The sequence below is a fragment of the Cricetulus griseus genome, chromosome X, assembly GCF_003668045.3.
Source record: "Cricetulus griseus strain 17A/GY chromosome X, alternate assembly CriGri-PICRH-1.0, whole genome shotgun sequence".
In the NCBI taxonomy this organism is placed as follows: Eukaryota; Metazoa; Chordata; class Mammalia; order Rodentia; family Cricetidae; genus Cricetulus; species Cricetulus griseus.
This window is the reverse complement of record NC_048604.1, coordinates 58,474,326-58,497,233: the sequence shown is the minus strand read 5'-3', so window position 1 is coordinate 58,497,233 and position 22,908 is coordinate 58,474,326. Positions and strand designations below refer to the sequence as shown.

Here is a 22,908-nt window from a genome sequence, read left to right as displayed (position 1 = left end):
TTCTGATATTTGTGCAAAATAGTTGGAAAAGAAAAACACAACCATATTAACTTGTATCTATATCACTGTGTTATCTTTATAAGCACCATACATCATTATTCAAATGTTACTACTAAAACTAATAATAATAATAATCTGTAATGTATATTTAATTTTTCAGTATATGTAAAAGTTTCATTTGTCATCCATATTAAGCCTCATAGCAGAACTGCATGCAATAAATTATCAATTAGTTTATGAATTTGAACACTGAGAAATTACAAGAAGATAATACACACAGAAAGTGACTTTTAGAATTTAATTTTGCATGTACAGCAGAATCCATATGTTAAAAGATTTGACCCCATAATTTGGCAGTAATAATAGGTGTCCGAACCTTTAAAATGTGGGGCAATTAAAATAAGGGGGGATAAAATTTTTACAAGGATTTGGAGAAGAATTTCACTTCTTTTTTACTCTGTGGCTAGCAGTCTAAGTGGCTTTGCCCCATCGTATGCTCATACCTTGATACACTACTTCAACACAGGTCCAAAGCAATGGGAACAGTCAACATGGACTGGAACCTCCAGAATCATGCGATAAATAGTTTTGCTTGAGAAGGGTAACTATCTTGGATATTTTCTTACAGTAACCAGAAGCTGACTGATAAAATGATGAATACAGCATTTCAGGTCAAATTATTGGTGCTATTTTACCCTTTTTCTGACTTCTGTAACACACTGTTATGAAGAAACCACATCCATTTAAATTTCTAAATTTCATTAAAATAAAAGTTTATTTCTGTCAATATTGATACCAGTTTCTTTTCAAGAATTGTTGGTAATGTCTGTATTAACATTCATATGACACATTTCAAATGCCCATATAGTGATCATATATTATAGAAAATTTATACTTCAACAGTGTTTAAAAATATTATTGTTAAAAGCTTAACTTCGCAATACAGGTTAAAGACTTTTCTGACTTAAAGAATTAGAAACATTGCTTCTTCCTTCCTTTTTTATTCTTCTTTGTTTTTGGTTTTTGGAGACAGGATTTCTCTGTGTAGCTTTGGAGCCTATCCTGGCACTTGCTCTGGAGACCAGGCTGGCCACGAACTCACAGAGATCCGCCTGCCTCTGGCTCCCAAGTGCTGGGATTAAAGGTGTGTGCCACCAATGCCCAGCTTCTTCCTTCCTTTTAAATGGCTTCCTTATCAATAGCTCCTTTTTAATTTGCTGACTTCATTGGCTATTGCAATTTAAATGTACATACTTAAAAATACAAAGCCAGAAACTTCATATATGAAAAAAAAATCTTGTATCATTTGTCTTTTTTAAACACAGAATATTTTAATCCATTATAGAGTATATGTACTACAGTTGTGAAGGGCATGAAATTTTTTCCTTTTTTAATTTAAATAAGAATCAAGGTTGTTTTACATGTCAATCCCATTTCCCTCTCCCTCCCCTCCTCCCCTGCCCCCAATATCTCCCTTCCCCATGCCCTTTCTGCTCCCCAGGAAGGGTGAGGACTTCCATGTGGGATCTTCAGAGTCTGTCATATCATATGGGATAACATGTGAAGCAAGCTTGTGACTAATTTAAAATATAAATAAATAAAATTTAAAAAAAGAAGGGGTGTGGGCTTGATTTGATCAACACATATTATATCCATATATGAAGTTGTCTCTTCTTAAACATCTTTCTACTGATACTTTCTGGGTTTCATATCATGCATCTCCTTGTCCTCCTCACCTTTGCCTTCTGCCCCTATGACCTAACCCCTCAAAACAGAATTTAAAAGTATAGCCCCTCAAAAAAGAAAAGAAAAAAGCATGGATGCTGTAGTGTGGCCCAGTAAATCCCACAGTATACCCCTCAATCCATACATACATCTTTACTTGTAAGTCTTCTTTGCAATGGATCACTGATCTGGCTCAAGGGCTTGGGCTTCTGCTACACTATAGATACTGGGCCCTCACTAGGATTCCTCTTGGATATCTTGTTGTTGCCTTGTGTCATGGAGGTCCTTTAGCTTTGGATATGCAGGTCTGGCCCCTTCATGTACTTCAGCAGTTCACAGTTGAGTTGGATGTTGGAGTGGGCTAACTCATAACTCTAGTTGTGGGCCTGGGTGGTAGCTGTGTTGGTCAGCCTTCCAGCTCTCCCTCATCAGCACCACCGGGATGGGCTCTCCAGAACAGCCCCAGCTAGTTCAACCAATGCAGCAGGCAGCAAGGAGCAGGGCCAGTTCTGCTCTCATGCTCTGGGGTCCAGATTTCCTGCACTCACACCAGAGCCTGCTCTACTGTCTTCCCCGGCAAAGTATATGGCCTGCTTTTCCAATTGCTGCAATTGGTGAGGGACAGGGCCAGTCAATCTCATGACCCTGAGACTGGCTCTGCCACAGTTGGCAAGGTGGGTGGACATATTTCCCCCACCCATGCATATGGCATATGAGGGAGGAGGCAGGTGCTGTTCTCTTGTTCTCATGTCCAAAGGTCCGGCTCACCTGTAGGGTCACCTCTAGTGTGCTCCTCAGAGGAGGTGCAGGGCCTGCTCTCCCTTTTGTTGCAGCCCATGATGGGCAGGACCAGCTATCCTGCTCCTTTGATCCTTAGTTGGCAAGGGGTGTGGGAGCAGGGCATCTTTCCCTTGCCACCACGTGGCTGACTAGCAGTGATGGAGTCAGGTCTCTTGCTCTCATGCCCTCCAGGCAGCCTTTACTGAACCCCTGCCAAGAGGATCATCAGCTCTCCTGATCCCTAATCTTAAAATTAAGACAGAATATTTGTAATTAAAATACAATTACTTAAATATACATACTGGATCAATATTTAATTGCTTTATATTTCTACCTCTACAGCCTTTAAAAAGATGACAGAGTTTGCTCTCACTTATGTATTCAAAACTGTATTCTGGCTTCTCTGAAATGTATTGATATTTTCAGATTTCAACACATGACTGTATCGGTGTAATTAAAGCAATTTTAGCTTTATAGTATGTGGATGAATGCGACCAAGTACATTATATTCATGTATGAAAGTAACTTGTAATATTTATCATTACAAGAAAAACAGTTTTGCTCATAAAATTGTAAGAAATGTACAATTTAATTCACTAATCAAAACTGCTGACAATATTTTTCAATGACTCATCCAGTTTTATATAACTCACAAATTCTATATGATAGCTTCTTTAGTGTGCATTATCAAAGCCAATTCCTCAATAGACCTAAATTAAGTAAAAGTCATCTTATTTCATAGGTAAAAAGAAAAGTGGGACAAAGAAAAATATTAGCTTTCTTGTCTCATTTATAATAAGTGGAGAAGTAATCAGAATTTAATGCAATGTATTTCACTATAAGCTATGGTGTTAATGCAGCAGTCAGCTTCAGAATATGGTAGTCACAATTAAAACTACTGTTTGAAAATTTCATATAGGCATCCCACAGTCTGTCAGGTGATGACTTGGGAGAGATATGCTCCTTGCCCCGAGTCTGTCACCACTTATAGCTGGCAAGAAAAATTGGTCCCAGGGTCATGAGAGTGGAAGAGCTGACTGTGTCCCTCAGTGGCTGTACCATTCAGAAGAACAGGGCCTATCCCTCTCCAGGAAGCAAAGTAGAGCTAGTCTTGTTGACAAGGGCACAGGTAACCCCCTCATGAAAGTGTATTGGAGATCTGGCACCACCCTTCATCTGCCATATGGTAGGATGAGCAAGGAAGATAAGACCTCCCCCTTCCCCAGCCCCTCGCTGGGAAATTTTAAAATTTTAAAATAATTTAAACCGAAGGAAATTTACTCTGGATTTTACGTATGTGGCTCCTGCGTTTTTAAATTATCTGTTGGGAAACATTACAGCAAACCCAAAGAATATTGCTTTTTCCTCTTCCTGCACCTGACTGCTCTACTTAAGCTACATATAGACTTTGGTAGTGAAGGTAAAATAATTCCAGTTCATTAAGCTATAGTGGAAAAACTTTTGTCTTTAAAGTGGCCCATGGGCAAAGGACATAAAATAAAAAAAGGATGCATCTTCTCTTCAATCAGGCAATTACTGAGACTCTCAGTTGCATTTAATTCTATGACTTGCAGCATTGGAGTGGGCTGTTCCTCAAAATTGATAATAATTTTTTCTTTTCTTTCCTTTTTGTTGCTCTAGGCAAGTTGATAAGCAGCCTTTTCTAGCTTCTTACACTTGCCACCATGTAAAAAACAGGATTCAGAAAATCTTTAATCTTTCTATATTTTATGTTCCCCCTTACAGAGCTTTTTATCTGAAGGACAGAAAAATACCTTCGATAGTCTCCTGAAATATTGGTCTGTTTTCTCTTTGAAACTGGAATGCCAAATATATTGTAAATCCTTTGAGTCTCCAAAGTGTTCTAATCTGAGCCTCCTATCCTCAGGACATTTAAATTTTGATTTATTCCAAAGAACAGTTAGCACATTTCTTTTTATTTTTTCCCTCTATGCTACCTTCTGTTTGCAATTGAAAAGGTCTTCATTGATGGTTAGAATCCAGGAATGAGAAGTGGTAACCATGAAGGGCTATTTAATGTCACTAAATAATCTTTTGAGAAGGACAGAGAGTAAGAGAAAAAGGATACCCTAATCCATGTTTTTCAAAGACAACTAAGTTTGAAGACATCAGTAATTCTTGGTAGCTGTCACTTTTCTTCTTTTTTTCTTTTTTTCTTGTTTGTGTACACACCCAAGTCATTTATTTACATGTTTGACAAAGAATGAATAATTAAGACCAAAAACTTGCCCTTAGATGACCTGGATTCACATAAATATATAGAGTTACCAAAATTGAATCAAGAAAGATGTTAAGATAAAACCATGTGTTATTTCATTATCCTTGGTGTTTTGTTAGTGAAGCAAAGTGTTATAAATATGACACAGGGGGTCAAGACCAGGCTGGAGAAATCCACAGAAACAGCCGACTTGAACAAGTGCTCATGGACCCCAGTCAGCATAGTACTGTTCTAGACCCCCTGAACAAGGATGTCAGTTTGGAGGTCTAGTTAATCTTTGGGGCCTCTGACAATAGAACCACTATTTCCGTAGTACAATAATGGACTTTTGGAGCCCATTCCCTATGGAGGGATACTTTCTCAGCCTAGACACGTGGGACAGGGTCTAGGCCCTGCTCCAAATAACATGACAGACTTTGAAGATCCCCCATGGAAGGCCTCGCCCTTCCTGGTGAGTGGATGGGGCGTCAGGGGGGACATGGGAGGATGGATGGGAGAGGGAACTTGGATTGATATGTAAAATAAGATGGTTTCTAATTTAAATAAAATTTATAAACATATAATCAGTGACAATCAAATTATGACATCCATAAAAAGATAATATTTCTTTTGACACTTCTATTTCATTTTAAAAGCATTTACTAATCTATTAATTTGGAAACTCTGCCTTCTCATTAAAGTTGAGCTTTGTGGTTATAATTTTGTGTAGAAAACTTCCACCAAGTAATGAGTTTTAATACGTTATGTGAACCTGTCACCTCAAAATATATTTTTCTATTTTTTCAAGTTATCACAAGATGCAGATACTTATAAACAGTTGCATCTGGAAAGAGAGATGGCACACTGAGATAATTATTAGGGTACATCAGAAATAAGACACAGTACCTTAAACTTTTTAGTAATAATCTGAGGTTTGTAAACAATATCATTAATTTTGGGAGGCATTATTATTCTGGGCAAACATTCCATAAATGTAATTTTATAATTTTTCCCAACATCTTAAAAAATGCTGCATAAAAACCTCATTAAATGTGTGATGTAGTTTTAAGAATTAACTAATTCACATAACTAACAAGTTTTCCTTGTTTTAGAATTCTAATATTTAAAATAGAACATTGAACAGAATTTTGAAGTTATCTGAATTCAAAATAGATTGGCTCAATAAATCACACTTTTGCTTTTCTAATTTTAAAAGTGATGCAACTTAACTTGTGTTTTCAAAGAGTCTTGTACATTTTATATAAAAAATGCTTGACATAGAATTGTGAATGATTGTTTTTCTCTTATATTGACTCCACCTAATGCAAACTATAACATAACAAACAATCAAACCTTTTAGGCTCATGGAAAATGAGCATTCAAATATTGTTAGAGTGCAGACCTTTGGCATTATAAATATTAATGACTCCAGTCCTGGATTCTGTGAAAAATAGTTCGTTGTAATTAGTTTTATATTTCACTTTACATTTTTGTAAATATATCCTAGTGTCTCATTGGAGTGTTGAAATAAAAAAGAAAAAAAAGCCTGTTTACAACTCGCACTGCAAACTCAGTTCATAGAGTAAGAACTGTTTTACTAAACTCCTAACTGCCAAAGTAATACATAGCTATTAAAGCTTCAAGAAAAAAGCCAATTCATTTCAGTCATAATATCACCTAAAACTGAAGTATTATAGAAAAGCTAAACAATGCCAAATGGATTTGGCTGAGATCAAAAGCCAAACCTATTTCTTTTCTTTCATCTCCAGTGTTCCATTTCCTAGGAGTATGACCTTAGTCAAACATCTATTAAGTTTAGCTTTTGATCTCAACCCCTTTTTGGGGTTAAAAAAAGAGTCTATCTTTAAATTTTTTTCTAGAGACAATCATTCTATTGTGTTTTAATGTTCCAGTAGTGTGTGAGTAAATAGGGTTCTCTGATATATGTGATAGAAGAGTGGTTAAATGGGACAATCATTTTTGTGTCAGAGACAAGAATCAAAGGAAGCATTCTTCAGATGCTATTAACTGGGGAAAAAATTCCCTGCAGGTCAGTGGAAACATGTTAACTGGTCAGTCTTTAAGCTCTGTAGGTCTTTGAAGAAAATGCCTTGTAATTTGATAACAGGTAGCTGCTCATTTGTAATGTAATTTTCTTCTCACCAGTTAGAGCCACTCTGTGGTTAGTGAAGGGCAAATACTTCTTTCAACCTACATATTAAAAAATGAAATTTTGATTAAAAGCACTAATACACTTTGGAAAGGTGATACATTTCTATTTCATATGTCATTAAATAAATAAAGCATAAAGCAATTATCATGTTTGATTAAAAACACTAGAGACATGACAACAAATGGTAATTAAATAAAAATACATTTGTGTGTTTGTATGTTTTCCATGTGTATGTCTACAGTCTGAACACTGGAGAACTTTATGTCATGTTTTTAGATACTTTGTTTTGTTGTATAGCAATTTATTATTATTCCAACAACGTTTTGTCCCTGAAAAATTATTCTAGATCCCCTGAAACCACAAAATTGAGTAACATTTAGTAAGTGTTCAATAGTGGTTATCACAGCCTTTGTTTTCTGTGTGGTGAAACTTATAATAAAAGACAGAAGAGTAAGAAATACTCATATGTCTATATAAAGAACTCTAGAAAAATGTAAGTAATGAAACATTATTTGAAGATAAATCCAAGTTCATGTGGGCCAAAGGGTTAAGCATAGCTAAAGTACTGAATATGTGTCAGAAAGTATAGGGATTCTGCATAAACATGGCCACAGTCAGATTTGACATGGTTGTAAACACCAGATTCCAATTTAGAACTTCATTGTATAGACTGCAAGGAATGTGAAAAGGTTTGTCTGTGAGAACATTGGTAATAAAAACACAATCAATACTGATGAAAAATTAGGAGGAGATTATTCAGGAAGTATTTTCTCTTCAATAGTCTGGTTAAGAATGAACATAGATCCATTAGAATAAAATGGCTCTTACATAGTCAGTATATTCTATTTGCACCTGTAGTTGATATTGGTGACGCAAAGCTGCTTACAATCAACTTTCAAATGATGAGGTTGCAGTGAAATTATCGGTAGACAAAAAGCCAAATATATTTTGTGTGTAACTTTGTTATTTTATGTGTCATTTTAATGGTCCTCTACCCTGCTATGAACCAGACAAAATGAAAACATACTTTTACAAAATATATTAGCATTATCTGTGATACACAGTAATAGTTTTTAAAAATATTAAATATAGATTATGACCGTGCATTTGAAAAACTGAAATATAACTGATTAATAAGTGTAACTTGACTGAGCTAAATGTTGTTTATTACTGGGATCTTCAACAAAAGGAATGATAGGACAGCTCACCTGGAAATTATGCGTTTGACTCTTGACAGCCTATTATTTATGTCAAGTGTTTGAACAAGTTGCTATAATCTTCATTGATGTATGTCCTTTAAACAACATCAAAGACCCAAGACAAAGTAGCAAAGGGTACGAATCAAATGAAAGAAACTAACATACTGGAGTTTAGTTAATTATAATGCTTTGCTCTAACATATGGGTTCTGAACATTAATGTATTGATGTGAAATAGTTACAGAAGTTTTGGAAATCCACAAGAGATTCTTTATCTCAGCATCAAAATGGTATAGTGTTTCTTTTATTGTTTTATGCCATTTCATCCTTATCTGTCTCCTAGCTGTGTATTGTTTGTTAGTTTCTTTCTATGGCAGTACTGGGGTTAAATATATTATCACCAAAATGTTTGGATTTCTGACCGAAAAATGGGGTTAAGAAAAAGATAAATTTCTTCATGGCTTTTCTTTCATTTGATCTCTTTGAGTTACTGTGCCCCCTTAGCAACCTGAAGCTATTGGTTGCAAGAAGAAAAAATGGTTTGTATCTCTTTCTGAATTTATTGTTAATAAGACTATGACAGAAGTGTGGTGAGCCAGAAGAGCATGCCACATTATAAATCACTTGCACTAGCTCTGCTCAGTATCCTTACTGCATGTGCATGTAAGTGTGTGAATGCGAATTTATGGTTATTTTGTTTATTAATAATCTGGCCTAACCTTATTCTTTATTCCCATTTTCTATTATTCTAAAGAATGAATTCATTTTCATGAAGCATTTTTGAGAATCAAGTAGAGAGATCTGTATTCTCTTTGCACCTATTCATTATACTAGGCCAAAAAGAACTACCATGTGCCTGCAGTTCAAACATGTTTTATTGTGACCTTAATAGATAAGAATATTCCCTATAGAAATTTTAGTAAAAAGTGACTAAGATTTCATATTTTTAGAGTTAATAACTACTAATACCCCAGATCCCATCTCTTCTAGAAATCATACTTCTCTGAGAATAGTGGTAACTCTACTTAAAGAAATACTAGTATGATCCGCTTTTCTTGGTTATTATACTCTACAAAACAGTTTTCCCCCTCTGGTCATAGAAACTTAATGTAAAGTTGTAATACAAAGTAACAATGTCTGATTATATTATATTTAGCTGCTAAAGTAAGAGAATGAGTTTCAAAAGTCTCAATAGATTACAGTTTAAATGGCAAAGTAAAAATATGCTTTGAAAAGTGCTCTTGTTTCCATGAAAGACACAAGAAGCAGAATAGTATTATTTCCATGGTATCTGTTTACTGTTCTACAGAATTCATGTACATGTGATCATGTGATTATTTCAGGTGTCTTCCTGTGCATCACTATATCACTTGATATGAGTATAGACTACTTATCCATATTCATACTTCATCTATGTGATATATAGTTGCCTGGCACATGGTTAAATACTCCAGAATCTCTTGTGTTCTGTTTGAGTTAGAATATACATATGTAGGACACAGTGTTACAATGTTGAATGGAAATATCAAAATACCAAAGTAGTGGTTTTTGTAGGCAGCCAACATGGTTGAGAGCAAGTGTCCCAAAGAGCATGGAACGGACTACTTGATTGATTCTCTGGTACTTATCTGCTAAGTCCAAGGAAAGACTGCATCCTAAAAGCCACAAGAGGCTGTGATCTTCAGGAAACCCATTGCCTTTCTAGAATGTGGTTCATTACTGATTTTTTAAAATCTAAATTAGAAATAAGATTGTTTTACATGTCAATCCCTGATCCCTGTCTCTCCCCTCCTCCCCTGCCCCCCACTAACATCCTACCTATTCAATACCATTTCTGCTCCCCAGGCAGAGTGAGGCCTTCCATGGGGGTGTCTTCAGAGTCTGTCATATCCTTTGGGATAAGGCCTAGGCCCTCCTCCCGTGTCCCTAGGCTGAGGGAGTTTCCCTCTATGTGAAATGGGATCCCAAAGTCCATTCATACTGATTTGTAATTTTTTCATACTGGTGGACTGATACCTTTTGAAAAACACAAAGCACATTTGAGTTCTCTTTAGCTGCTACACAGAAGTTAAAACAGCATTTTAATTTTAGACTAAAGATGTATTTTTTATTTGAGGCTAATTTTCCATTCATTCTATTTCAGGCAGGAAATAGGGAGACATTGTTCCTCCTATAGTTGCTTTCTAAAGAAAAATGTATTTCTTTTTACTTTATTTTGAAAATTAATGTTTATTTTTAACACAAGAAGAATTATCTTCCAAAAAATGCCATAGGATGATATGTAGTTAGCAAAATGAATGGTGAGTAGACAATAAAATTTCAGGTTTTACTTCTGACTGTTAATAGTAATATAATGTTATATTTTATATTAATATTGTGTCTGAAATGACAATTGATATTTTCCTAAATATCTTACTCCCTATAATATATATGTCAAAATAAATGTAATGAATTATCTATCTTTATCTTTATACTGGAAGTGTACTATTTTGGAAACAATTTCTAGGTAAAATGGGCATGCATGTTTAATTTGAATCTTCACTTTTCCTCCCCCTTCCCCCATGCTATGACATGTTTTCTTCCTCTTGAACTTGTCCCTAGATGTCATAATTGCTACAAACCAATACTCAGTGATACAAATGTAACTAATATTTGAATTAATGATTGTACATATTGCTTTTTACATCCAAAGAGATTCAATGACTCAATCAGTAAAGTATTTTTGTTTTCAGCTTTCTTCTAGTAATGCCATCTTTTTCTAGCAAGTTTATCTCTATAACTTGTGCTCCAGGGGCTTATAATCCATTGCTTTGATGTTGTAACCCATTATATGTCCAGTATGAATTAATTCTAGTTAAAACATTTGAAGTGAAGTGTAGGTACCTTTAAGCAATTAAAGAATAAAAAAGCTAAGAATTGCACCCAGTATCAAGAACCAATTATCCCTTCCTTTTAATATATTGTGATTAGTATTTGATTATAGGTGATTTCTGATGTGACCAAATAGACTTTATATTGTGTTAAATGTACAGTTGAACCATTTTATAGTATTAATATCAGTGTATTGAGTACGTTCAAATTGTTGTGTAGTCACTAAAATAGGAACATTAGAGATTTTCAATGTATCCTTATGTAAGAAATAGGCTAATTTTATCTGTATGCTTCCTAACTTTGCATATGTACTACTGAAGTTAGCATTCCAAATTATTTTGTAAAGAGTCTCAAATCTAATTGTAAATATAGATATATATATTGTGTGGATTAATGAATTTAAGATCTGCCTAATAAGGACATGTAAGTATGTTACCTGGTATGCTTATCCCTTTGAAGTAATGCTGCAATTACTATTTGGAGTTTTGTGAAGGAGGGTCTAGTGTACCTTTGGAGTCTCTCCTGCTACTCACTCTGTAAAGTTGTAGAACAGGCTTGTCTGGAACTCACATATATTTGCCTGCCTCTGCCTCCCAAGTGCTGGGATTAACGGCATGAGCCACCACCTCCCAGCCAGATATTTACATTCTAATGTCCTAAATAGGAAGAGCTTTGTCACATCTACTCTCTATATAATGTGCATTTTCATCTAGATTTACATTCAGATGTACTAGGCCTGAAAGCTTCAGTACAAAAGTCATAAACCTATGGAACATTTTGGCTGCAAGGTTCTCAGAAGTCATCTCTAAACATCTTGTAAAATTGTAGAAGAATGTTCTAATGATTTGCTTTGCAAGGTGTATAATGTAATGGGAGTATTCTTTCTTCTTGTCAAAAGTTAATATGGTTCAATTTTTCTTAAAAAATAAAGTAGCCTTTAATTGTTATGAAAAAAATAATTGATAATTTTCATGAGGATTAAGTATAGAAACCTGGAAAGTTTCCAACTTAACATGATAACAGAAGTTACAAATATAAACAATTGTCATTCAAATGCAAGAAACAAAAGTACCCAAGAAGTATAATTTGAATTTACATCCAAGTTAGAAGCCTAATTAGCATAACATTTTTCAAATTGTGATTCCCTATAGTGTTATTGTATTTAGAGTAGTTCTATTCTGTGTTTAAGATGATAAATATTGCATTTAAAATGCTTTAAAAATACTACAGTAGGAAACATAGGAGCCAAGAATAGTGGCTCGCAGTTGTCACAACACTTGAGAGGCTGAGGCAGCAAGATTGCTGTGAATTCATAGGGAATCCCAGGTTAGCCTAAACTACAGGGTGAGACCTCATGTCAAAAGCAAAAGCAGCAACAAAACAAACAAGTAAAAACTAAAGAAAGCAACTAATATAAATGAGATCTAGCATACCTTGATGCAAACCCAAACTGTAAAAATAGTTGCTCTTTAACATTTTGCAACTCAGTGTCTGTGCCTCGGTTTTCTCATTTGATCAATGTCACTTGTTAGGGTATTATGCATATAGAGGGAAGAAGTATAAGGAAATTAAACAAGTATTTGCTTAGGTAATGCTGTATAGAGTTTTCTCTTTATGAACTTAGTATGGACTAGGTTGGCCTTTGGACACCTCTACTTCCATTTGAGACACCTTTGTGGAATGCATATTCAATACAACGCAGTTTGAAAATGTTGGTAAAAATAGGCTTGACATGTTGCTTCTCTCTTATAATTGTTTAAGAGCAGATGTGATAGGAGTGTTTGAGAAGATTTTTAGACTTTCAAATTGTTTGATCCCTATTACTTTGTTTAGACAAAGCTGTACAAGATAAATACATAGTTGCTTAGCAACTGGGAATTTTGTTAGGCATTTAAGGCCACAGTAATTTGCTGAAAATTGCAGCCAGCTTTCTAAGCTGTGTTTTGGTTACACTCTACAATGCTTTGCCAACCTTTCTTAATTGTCATTTTCCTCTCTGGCTCCATTCTGAAATTAAAATTCTCTGTCTTATTGTACATCTTCTAATGTGTCATTTTGAAGGGCAAGTTGCATGTGAACATGGACTGATTGTATCCCCCCTTAATATCTACCTACAACTCAACTAAGTCTAAAAATTCATGACTAAATCTAAGTTCTAATATTTAGTTATTTAGTAGACTCTATAACTTGCTAAGCTTTCTCTCAGTATTGAAAATCTATATTACCTTTACTATTATGTTTATAACTGGATGGTGACCAGAAGAGTCACTGCAATGTGGATCTGTAATCCCTCATGTATGCCACCTCTGCACTTTCCTTCTTTTACCCTAAGTTTATTGTTAGGAAGCATGATATTTATTTAGTTACTTGTTTATAAATTTTTTGCTATTGTTTTTTGGCAATTTCATACATGAAAACCATATGTATATTATTTTCACTCTTCTCTCTCCTCACTCCAATTCCTTCCTATCCCTACACTCTGAAATTTAAGGCCTCCTTTTCTTTATTACTGTTAAGTAGATAAATCTATTTCTATCTATGCATGCATCCATCCACATACAAAACACTCTCTCTCTCTCTCTCTCTCTCTCTCTCTCTCTCTCTCTCTATCCTCCTGATGTTCTTTAGTTTTATTCATATGTATATATGTTTAGGGATAACTATTTGGTATTGTGTAACATGCCAGAGGGCTCTTCACTAGAGAAGATTGATTGTTCCTTTCTGCAGATATTTGTCTAAGGTTGAGGTTTTGTGAGATTTTGTCCATCGACATTTGCATGTCAAGTAGCTTTGTCACTGTATAGGTTATTTTTAGGCAATCATATTGTTAATATTTCATGGGTGCACCTTCCCCTGTCACATAGAAATATACTATTTTACAACAGACGCACCAGTCATCTGGCTCTTATACTCTTTCTACCTCATCTTCTGTGATATTCTATGAGTATAACAGAGTATCATTACGAATCATTTCAAATGGCAGCCTACAGAATAGGAAAAGATTTTCACCAACTGCACATCCAACAGAGTGCTAATATCCAAAATATATAAAAAGCTCAAGAAACTAGACATCACCAAACCAAATAATTCAATTAAAATCAGGTACATATCTAAACAGAATTTTCAACGAAGGAATCTCAAATGACCAAGAAACATGTAAATAAATCTTCATCATCCTTAGCCATTGGGGAAAAGCAAATCAAAATGACTCTGAGATTCCATCTCATACCTATCTGAATGGTTAAGAACAATAATACAAGTGACAGCTTATGATGGATAAGATATGGAGCAAGAGGAACACTCCTCCAATGCTGGTGGTAGTACAAATATATGCAGCCACTATGGATATCAATATGGCAGTTCCTCAGAAAATTGGGACTCTATCTACCTTAAGACATAGCTATACAACTCTTGGGCATATACCCTATAAAGAACTTCCATCCTACCACAGTTCATTTGCTCATTTATGTTCATAGCAGCTTTATTCATAATAGCCTCTGAATGTGGGTGCCAGTTAGGAGGCCAAGATAGTCTATGGGACCTCTAACAGTGGAACCAGTGTTTATCCCTAGAGCACAAATGGACTTTGGGAGCCCATTCCCTATGGAGGGATACTGTTGCAGCCTAGATACAGCAAGAAGGGCCTAGGCTCTCCCCTGAATGATATGATGGACTTTGAAGGCCCCTGGTGGAGGGCCTCACTATCCCTGTGAAGGAGTTGGGGGATGGGTTCAGGGGTTGCTAGGGAACATGGGAGGCTGAGAGGGCGAGGGAATGGGGGTGATGGATATGTAAATATGAGTGCCTCTAAAATAAAAAGTAATAATAATAAATAATAATAATAATAATAATAATAATAATAATAATAAATCTTTCAACCTATAATTTCTCCTGTCTGCAAGATGTGGTGAGTTAATGGTGACATAGAACTTGTAGGAGTGTCCAACTAATGAGTGTTCCAACTTTAGGCCCATGCCAAGAAAGGACGCTCGTGTCTGGCACTGCCTGGAAAGCTAGGAGCAAGAGGATGGAGAGCTCAGAGACACAGGATAGACACGAATGTCAAAAAAAGAGAAAGGAAAAGTCAAAACAATTTTGAGCACTCATACACATGAGGGTTTTTGTTGTTGTTTTGTGGGTTTTGCATATTTTGCCTTTCTGAATTTATTAAATGTTGTTTTCATACAACATATTTTGATCATTTTATTTTCTTACCCAACTCCACCCACATCATTCACCCCTGCCTAACCACCCAACTTTAATCTTTCTCTCTCAAAAAAAGTAACAAGTATATTTTTGTCCTTTTAAAGTTTGCTACAAGTGATAGATACCCTGATATTAAACTTGCACTGTAATGACTATAAATCTAGCATATTTGTAAATCTAATACTCTTTGTCTAGTGAAAAATATTTCAAGGAAACTTTTATTTAGGTATGCACATGGATGATAATAATAATAAAACTACACAGGTTTTTCACAAAAGGATAAAGTAGAAAGAAAATGTCATTGGGATAATGACATTTTTTACAAGGTCCTCCTGAGATAATCCAGTCTAGTGTCTTCTTTTTGCCTATGAATAATTTGAAGCATAGAAAAAATATATGCTACACTTATTCCCATAATCTGTTCAGTGGCTCAGATGGCAAAATCCATTGTAGAATTCTTTGAGTTGAAACAAGGATCATGAATTCAAGATTAGTAGTAGAACCATTTAAATGAAAAAGCAGAAGATGGGAATACTTTCTGAACTACTGACAGGCTATACTAACTTAAGCCTCTCCCTCAAACTTTCTTTCTGGGTTTCAGAGATTTTCATTTATAGAATTGGAAGATTAATTTAGATATTTTTTAAACTTCTCCATGTGAAAAATATTTCTACATGTTTTAAGCCTAAAGTAAAATCACATGTACTTAAGAGAAATATAGATTTTATCATATTCTGATGTTAAATTTAGGTTAAGAATAAAGTGTGAAAAAAAACAGTGGGGCAGTGATACCTTCTTCAATAACATGTGTTTGAAAAATTGGGTATTCACAAGCAATAGTGGGAAACTGGGCCGTTCACCAAATGAACTGAAAACATAAAACATATAATGTGAAGTTATAAAACTTCCAAAAGAAAGCATAGGGAAAAATCTTCTTGACATTTACGTTGGTAGTGATTTCTTGAAAAGGACAACAGAGTACAGGGAACAAAAGTAAAATGGACAAGTGTGACTACATCACACTGAAAAGCTTCTGAGCAGGAAGGAAAATAGTCAAAACAGAAACAGGACAACTGATGAGGTGGAAGAAAACATTTTCAGATCATATTATCCAAGAAAAAAGTTAATATCCAAATGTGTGCAGAAATTTTAAATCTTAATAACATGGAGAAAAACATCAACAAGAAAAATATATACTAGTTGATACATCTATAAAAATCAAAATCAGGATTACAAATAAATATTTTTACTTTTAATTATGCTACTCATGATAGCCAACACATACAAGTTGTGTTTCTGTAAAGAGATGAGCACATAAAATATTCTGTATCAATAGTATATACATTGGAATATTTCCAAACTAAAAATAGTTTTGTTATTTTTTATTACTTTTGACATATAGATGAATTTCAGGGTTGTTATTCTCAGGGAAGTTAGCTAGAAACAGGAAAATATTATATGGTACAAGTTACATGGTGAATATAAAATACAATCATAGAAGCAGAGCAAAGTTGCATATAGGGTCCTCAGTGCAAGAAACCAGGACCCATTAATCATAATCAATGATTTGTATATTTAGTATTTTGTTAGGAGAGTAGTGTTTCATTTTTTAATTGAAAATATTTTTCATACAATATATTCTGATCAAATTTCCCCTTACTTATCTCCCTCCAGATCCTCCCCACCTCCCCAATCATTCAACCCCATGCCTTCTTTCTATCTCTTTAGAAAAGATTCAAATAAAAGGTCAAAGAAATGAATGAATAAATATTAAATTAAAAATGCACAAGAAACACATGCATACAGAGGGACAAATAAAAGCAAAACACGAAGAAAAATCCATCAAAACACAAAATCAGAAAATATACAAAGACAGAGTAGTAAAGTTAAAAATACATCTCAGACAAAGCACTTTAAAAAACTTCCCAAAATGCCATCGAGTTCATTTTGTGTCGGTCATCTACTGCTGGGCATGGAGCCTGCCCTTAAGAGTAGTTTGTATACTCATTGAGACCTTATTGGAGAAAACTATTTTTTTCATTTACTAACAGTTATCAATTGGAGATAGCTCCTAGTTAGAGATGGGGTCCCTGTCCATTGCTGCACTCAGTGCTGTGACCCCGTCTAACTTAGACCCATGAAGGCCCTGTGCAAGGTGGCACATTCTCTGTGAGTTCATATGTGCCTTGAAACTATTGTGTTTAGAAGGCCTTGTTTCTATAATATCTTCCATCCCCACTGGATCTTACAATCTTTCTGTCTCCTCTTCCATAGAGTTTCTGATCCTTTAGGGGAAGGATTTGATGCAGACTCCCTATTTAGAAGCAAGTGTTCCAAGATCTCAATAGTAGCTCTTACGTTGATTTTTTTCTCTCCATTTTTTATTTAAATTAGAAACAAGATTACTTTACATGTCAATCCCAGTTCCCTCTGCCTCCCCTCCTCCCCTGCCCCCCAACTAACACTCTACCCATCCCATACCCTTTCTTCTCCCCAGAGAGGGTGACACCTTCCATAGGGGGTCTTCAGAGTCTGTCATATCCTTTGGGATAGGACCTAGGTCCACCCCTTGTGTCTAGGCTCAGGGAGTATCCCTCTATATGGGATGGACTCCCAAAGCCTATTCCTATGCTAGGGATAAGTACTGATCTACTACAAAAGGCCCCATAGATTTCCGAGGCCTCCTCACTGACACCCACGTTCATGGGGTCTGGATCAGTTCCATGATGGTTTCCCAGCTATCAGTCTGGGAACCAAGAGTTTCTACTTGTTTAGGTCAGCTGTTTCTGTGGGTTTCACTAGCATGGTCTTGACCCCTTTGCTCATCACTCCTCCTTCTCTGCAACTGGATTCCAGGAATTCAGTTCAGTGTTTAACTGTGGGTGTCTTTTTCCATCACCTGCTGGGTGAAGGCTATGGGATGGCATGTAAGTCAGTCATCAATCTCATTATCAGGGGAGGGCATTTAAGGTAGACTCTCCTTTGTTGCTTAGATTGCTAGTTGGTGTCATGGGTGTAGATCTACAGGCATTTCCATAGCGCCTGATTTCTTTTTGAACCTATAATGGCTCCCTGTATTATGGTATCTCTTATATATTGATCATTCTTATACCCTGTGCCCAAGATAGTAGATGGTAGGAATCTTAATAAGCCAGATATATTACACAGTTTTTAGAATGATTTCAACCCATGTGTTTTTACTACAAACACATCAAGTTTTATATGCTATATAGCTATAGGTTTTTATATGTGAGTAATTCTTTAGTCAAAGATTTAAGTAAATAAATGGCAAATTAAATATTTCAATAAATGTTTGTAATTACAGAAGATAAGGTTATAGACTATTGTAGGTGGCACATGTTATCACTCAGTCCATAATTAGAGTGGATAGTCTTTCTATTCTGTCTGCTGTCCCTGAGACTTGGGGATAGGGTGTGCTATGTAGGTGTCCAATTTATAACTGACCATTCCACTGAAAATTATTCTGTACATTTCGACTAGTAGTAAGTCTCTATATTCACTGTCATCTACTGCATAACGAAGCTTTTTGATAAGGAATGAGAGCCACACTCATCTATGGGCATAGTGATATGTATTTAGAAACACTTTGATAATGTATCCATTTAGCAAAATAAGAGTAGTAGATTCTCCCCTAAGAGCTATGATCTTCCTTACCAAGGCTTCTTGGTTAGATTTAAATCAACAGACAGGAGTTTCCTCTTGTGGGGAGGGTCATAAATTCATACAGAAATCTTTTGTTTACCCTCATAGCAATCATGACCCTTTTGTGTTTGTGGCCATATTCTTGCCAGGCTGGTCGATATTGTAGTCCCTAGTGTTTATAACTGGGTAACACTTGTGATTACTGTTTTCCCTTAGAAGGCTACATTGCAATTTCTGGTACTATGTAAGCTTGCCAAAAGGGATGACGCTTCTAGATCAGAAAGAGCTTGGTTTATCTTTCTATGTCTCTAATATGCAGTGCCTTCAGCAATAGGGTCTTACTATCAAATTCTTTTGGGCAACAAAGAGCAATGACACCAACCACTATTTTAAGGGGTCTCTAAGGCTTATAGATTAGCAAATTGATGGGAGGTATCACTTTCCTATCACTGGGCTTTTTACTAGAAGAGAGAGAATGATTGTGTGAGCCAGATGTCTAGGAGTCCTGGGGTAAAACAATATTGTCTTGATATGTCTGTTACAGAGATGACTTACTGGTCCTCTAGCTTTTATAATCATTTTATTTCCTCTTGCATTATGTTCTTGAGCACAGATGTTGTAATGCAGATATTGTCATTGTGTCAGGGCACTGGGTCTGAGATGAGTTGTTCTCTGAATATTGACCAGTTGTACTTTTCTGTAGAGGTTTCTATCTTCTGCATGGAAATGCATACTTGGTGAAGGATCAGAGCTACAGTTATTTTTGGGTATAAGGAGATGCATTTAAAACTCAGTTACCAATTATGTTTTAGTAAAGTGTTAGAAGGATCTCCTCTAATATCCAAAATCTTACTAGTCCTGGATACTTTGGTAGGATCCAGTACCAGGTATTATTTCTGTCCCATTGAGCAGGCCTTAAGCCAATTAGATAGATGTGGTTTACTGCTCAGGTATGACAACCAATATTATGTTTAGGAATATATTGCTAAGGAGGTCATTGCTGTGGTTCATAGGCCTCACAACTAAGATTCCCTTAGCAGCAGTGTAGTTAGTGTCTTCTGGTGTTATTTTTATTATCAAAGCTAATACTCAAAATCCAACAAAAGAGTCAAAGACAGTCCCTGCTCCCACTGTTAGGAGTCTGACAAGAATACCAAGATACACAATTGTCACATCTATTCATAGGGCCTAGGTCATTCTCAAACAGGTTTTGAGGTTGTTGGCTGCCTCTGAGAGCCTCTATGAGCCCAGGTTAGTTGATTCTGTGGGTTTTCATATAATATCCTTGACCCCCCTCTGTCTCCTATAATCCTTCCTCCCTCTCTTCAGCAGGATTCCTTGAGCTTGTCCTAATTTTTTGCAATAGTCTCTGCATCTGTTTCCATCAGTTGCTGAAGTGACAATTGGGCTAGGGGCCAACGTATAAATACAGCTTAATATCATTAGGCAATATTACCTTTATATTTTTTCTCCAGGCTTGTTTTGGTTCTATCCTAGGTTTCCGGGCCACCTAGCCTTTGGATACTGGTGCTCCAGGCAGTGTTAGGATTTCACTTGCTCTCCCACCTTGGGTCTGAGCCTGAAACAATCATTGCCTGGACAGTCTCTGCACCACCCTTATCCCAGAGCATCCCTTTAGGTAAGACAGACTGTAGGTTGAATGTTGGTGTCCCAATCCCTCCACTGGAAGTCTTGCCTGGTCAAAGAAGATGGCCACTTCAGGCTATGTATTCTCTATTCCTTGGGTTCTTAGGTGGGATAATCCTTGTTGATTCCTGGGAGTTTCCCTGGCACCAGGTTTCTACCTCACCTTGAAATGCTCCCACCTTTGCAGTACTCTGGAGGCCTGACATATTCTGAATAGTAGCAGAGGAAAAAAGATGGGCAAGGGAAGAATGGAGGTTGGGGTTTATTGGGAGGAGAGGAGCGCTGGATGGGGGAACTGCAGTCAGGATGTAAAATAAATGAAAGAAAGAAAGAAAGAAAGAAAGAAAGAAAGAAAGGAAGGAAGGAAGGAAGGAAGGAAGGAAGGAAGGAAGGAAGGAAGAAAAAAGAAGAAAAAAACTTACAGAGTTGGGAAGTAACTAGAATTCCAACATTTTATGAAGATAGGGTTTGTAGCTGCCACAAACCTAGGAACTTCTGTTTTACAAGATGGGAGATGATCTCCAGGGAAAGAAAGAGGTCATATCAGTTTTTCTTGACTATCTAATCAGTGGTGTGTAAACTATCACCTAGAATACATGCACATAAATTTTGACCCACCAAAATACAGGCATAGTGAAAGAATTTTGTTAATTTCCAGTAAAGCATGAATTTTGATGAGGATATTCCATATAAAGTTGAAATGGCATTAGACGTGGGGATTAAGGGGTGATAATTCTAAATGATAATTGCACTAGTTTTTCTACTTTGAAACATTTATACTAGTGAAACTACTGATGTATATTACATAATTTTTCATGTATATTCATTGCAGGTTAAAATGCATATTGACGTTCTTTCTTTGTTAGACTAATGAAATAAATATTTTTGGTGTTGGTAGTATTTAAGATAAAATAGTGATATTAAGGGGAAAGAAGCTAACTCTCAAGGAGAAAGCTTTCAGGATAGATGCAGCTCAAATTCTCTGAGTCCTGAGTCCAAAATTCATAACATCTTCAATAATAAGAACTTATCTTCAAAATCCAGGGTTAGCTAAAGGCAAGGCCAAAAGTCTATATTGTTTTGGGAGTCTCCTGAATTCCCCTAACTAACAGCTTGAAAGGGGCTTTCTCATGCTTAGTGGTAGGATTTTTGTTAGTCTATTGTTCTTGGGGAGAGCATTTTCTGCCCTAGTGATATAATAGTATATATGTAATATCTATCTATAAATAATACATGTGTGTATACTGTTACATAAATAAAATAATGATTCCTTATGATTTTTCCAAGCATTCTTAGCATAAATTTTTCTCTCTTCCTTTCTTTCCTCCTTAATGGTTCCCTACCCAGCTAAAGCTCCATCCCCCATTTTTCTCATATGTTACTTCATATTCTTTGTATTCTGCCATTTCCTTCTCTACTGCTACTCTTCCTATGGTACCTTTTTACATTCCTGATGTCTGAGGTTTCTGTATGTTGCATACTCACATATGAACATTTGTAGCTATGAACCACAGGTGAGAGAGAACATGCAGCATTTGTCTTTCTGAGTCTCTGTTAATCCACTCAGTATTGTATCTTCTAGTTGCATCCATTTAACTGCAAATACTAAGGAAACATTCAATTGAGTAAAGAGGAAATGAACAGAATGAGAGATGCTCCTATCTGTCTATTCGTCTGACAGAGGATTAATATATAGAATATATAAAGAGCTCCAAAATCAGAGTCATGAAAGCAAATGACCCAATTAGTAAGTGGGCTATTCTGAACAGAGAGTGCATAAAGGAAAATATCAAACTGGATAAGAATCATCTCAGAATTCTCAATAAGTTAGACACAGAACCATGATTCATTATACAACTCCTTGGCATATGTACAAATGACTCAGCATTCTACTCTACAGCCATGTTTATGTTCAGTGCTGCTCTATTCACAATAGTTAGGAAACAGAAACAATCTAAATGTCCTTTAACAGATGAGTGAATAAGAAAAAATTGATACATATACACAGCAGAATATATATATATATATATATATATATATATATATATATATATATATTCACACTGAATTTCAGAATGATGGCACCAGTTTGAATGAGAGCTTCCCTTTCCTCCCATGAATTCCAGCATCTGTCGTCAGTTGTTTTGTTTTTGACATTAGATATTTTGACTGGGGTAAGATGAACTGTCTAAGTTGCTTGATTTTTAACTTCCCTAATTGCTAAAGATGATTACATATTCTGAGATATTTTTTGGCCATTTTTATATTTTCCTTTGTGCGTTCTCTTTTTAGATGAGTAGTCCACTTATTATATATAATTTTATATATACACATATAAAACCTCATAAACTAAAACAACATTTTTCAAAGAAATATGACTATGTATTTAACTTTAATTATAGCAGTTTCACTTTTATTTATTTATTT

General features: G+C 35.6%; 1 protein-coding gene across 1 annotated transcript in view; it reads left to right on the top strand.

The window, feature by feature from the left end:
• Window positions 1-22,908, top strand: part of Dach2 (dachshund family transcription factor 2) — a 483,871-nt gene that overhangs the window by 291,861 nt on the left and 169,102 nt on the right. The gene's annotated exons all lie outside the window — the stretch shown is intronic.